We start from the raw sequence: 2,851 nt of genomic DNA, 5'->3' as shown, positions 1-2,851 counted from the left end.
TTCACGCAAGTTTTTAGAATATTTCTTGTAACATATTCGATGTCGAATTTGTGAAGTGTACGGAACAGTAATAGCTATATGTAGCGATATTTAGAATGCTCTTTTATGTTATATGGAAAGGGTCGGACCTTTCGTGGTAGTTTCTAAATATTAAATGTAATGAGCCGAGATCACGGTGAATGTCTTTAAACAAGAGCCTTAAGCGATAGCGAAGATTTTCCCGGCGTATCAAATACTGATGATTTTCACGGGTTTGCAGCCGGGTTCCATCGTCCTGACGACAACACGATATTTCGGCGGACCATCTGGGCGCCATCTTCAGGTGAGATTGATTGCACAATCACACCGGAACTGAAGAGACTTCATTTTTTTTTTCTTTATTGATTTTCAATTCCCCCCGAAGGGGGCGGGCTGGCAGCAGCTTACTACGCTGCTCTGCAGCCTACAGACTTTTTTTAAATAAAGGAAGAAGAAAGAAACAAGGTAAAACAGGCGATAAAATGGTGATTTAAAGTGTAAAATGGCGTAAAAAGAGACTTCAGATTCGGCGGCTCCTTTATACCGCGGGTACTGGCCGTTGCGCGTGCGCGAGCAACGGAAGAGCTGCCCTCTGTGAGGCGAAGAATTGCAGTGGCGCCAGCGGTGAAAACTGTCAAAAGCGAGGAATCACAAAATTAAAATGCAGCCGGTCGGAAACCAGACCGTTGTTGTTTTATCTGTGACAAAATAGGATTCCATGTCTTGCTTAAAGGAAAACCTTTGTCTCTATTAATAATATCATCAGACAGACGTGTTTCAATTGATTCTTTCAGTAACGGGAAGCCGAGGCAATAATTTGCGTCTCTTTGAAGGACATATTGTGCCCTTCATTAAGACAGTGTTCGGCAACGGCTGATTTTTCCGGCTGGAGCAGACGTGTATGCCGTTGATGTTCCACACATCGATCTTGAACTGTACGAATAGTCTGTCCAATGTAGGCCTTGCCGCACTCACAGGGAATCTTGTATACCCCAGGCTTCCTCAGTCCCAAATCATCTTTCACCGATCCAAGAAGGGATCTAGTTTTGGCTAGAGGCATAAGGACGCCTTTAAAATCATATTTCCTGAGGATTATTGAAATTTTCGAAGAAATGCTTCCCATGAAGGGTAAACAAGCAACAGATTTGGAAATGTCCACCGTTGGTTCTCGAGGGGATCCAAATTGAAAAGCACGAGTAATTTGGTGATCAGAATACCTATTCTGCCTGAAGACAACCTTGAGGTGATTCAACTCCTGTTTCAAGTTATCGGAATCCGAAACAGCATAAGCCCTCTTGACCAGTGTGCGTAAAACTCCCAAGCGTTGATGTTGTCGATGACAACTTGTGGCATAGTGGTAGCGGTCTGTATGCGTAGATTTTCGGTATAAACTGTGGTCGAAAGTCCCATTTTCTTTCTTATGTACTAAGACATCTAAAAATGGCAATTTGCCATCATTTTCAATTTCCATCGCAAATTTGATTCGATGATGAAGGCAGTTAAAATGATGTAAAAATCGATGAAGAGATTCCATTCCATGTGGCCAAACGATGAAAATATCATCCACGTATCTCAAAAAACATGTTGGTTTAAGAGAAATATGATATTAAAAGCGTCCTTATGCCTCTAGCCAAAACTAGATCCCTTCTTGGATCGGTGAAAGATGATTTGGGACTGAGGAAGCCTGGGGTATACAAGATTCCCTGTGAGTGCGGCAAGGCCTACATTGGACAGACTATTCGTACAGTTCAAGATCGATGTGTGGAACATCAACGGCATACACGTCTGCTCCAGCCGGAAAAATCAGCCGTTGCCGAACACTGTCTTAATGAAGGGCACAATATATCCTTCAAAGAGACGCAAATTATTGCCTCGGCTTCCCGTTACTGAAAGAATCAATTGAAACACGTCTGTCTGATGATATTATTAATAGAGACAAAGGTTTTCCTTTAAGCAAGACATGGAATCCTATTTTATCACAGATAAAACAACAACGGTCTGGTTTCCGACCGGCTGCATTTTAATTTTGCGATTCCTCGCTTTTGACAGTTTTCACCGCTGGCGCCGCTGCAATTCTTCGCCTCACAGAGGGCAGCTCTTCCGTTGCTCGCGCACGCGCAACGGCCAGTACCCGCGGTGTAAAGGAGCCGCCGAATCTGAAGTCTCTTCAGTTCCGGCGTGATTGTGCACTCAATCTCACCTGAAGATGGCGGCCAGATGGTCCGCCGAAATATCGTGTTGTCGTCAGGACGATGGAACCCGGCTGCAAACCCGTGAAAATCATCAAGAGTCTTAAGCAATAATAAACTGTGCCTCTTTACTAGTTTTGCCCAAAATTAGGCGCATGTAAAAGTGGTGTTTAATTTTCGATCATATGTAGGTACTTTAAGAAAACTACAATTTCATGTTACACTAAGACGAATTTTTATTAATAGTTTCATCGATCACTTAACCAGTATTCATTTTGTGTACTTTTGTATAGGTTTGTTGCTTGTTAAGTTCTGGTAAAAATTTTATTCTTTGAAGTTTATGCTACTTGTGCAGGTTCCCTCACAATGAGCAATTCGGTATAAAAATAATTATAGCTAGTCCTACTGCACCTGTATTAGAAAGGGGTTAAGTATTATTCAGTTTGTGCATTTGCTTTTACGATAACAATGTATAAATACATCAGAAATATTCCTCTCCTCTTCGACAAATGCGAAAATATCTTGGGAATGGAAAAATTTTGACACGAACTGCTTGAGTGTAGTTTTCGACTGGGAGAAGAAATGCAATCTTATTCAATTGGTTTTTATATTTGTACCTATTTTTAACATCGTTAAAATACGTT

Source organism: Schistocerca nitens, chromosome 1, assembly GCF_023898315.1.
Source record: "Schistocerca nitens isolate TAMUIC-IGC-003100 chromosome 1, iqSchNite1.1, whole genome shotgun sequence".
Taxonomy (NCBI): Eukaryota; Metazoa; Arthropoda; class Insecta; order Orthoptera; family Acrididae; genus Schistocerca; species Schistocerca nitens.
Note: the sequence above shows the minus strand (reverse complement) of the source record.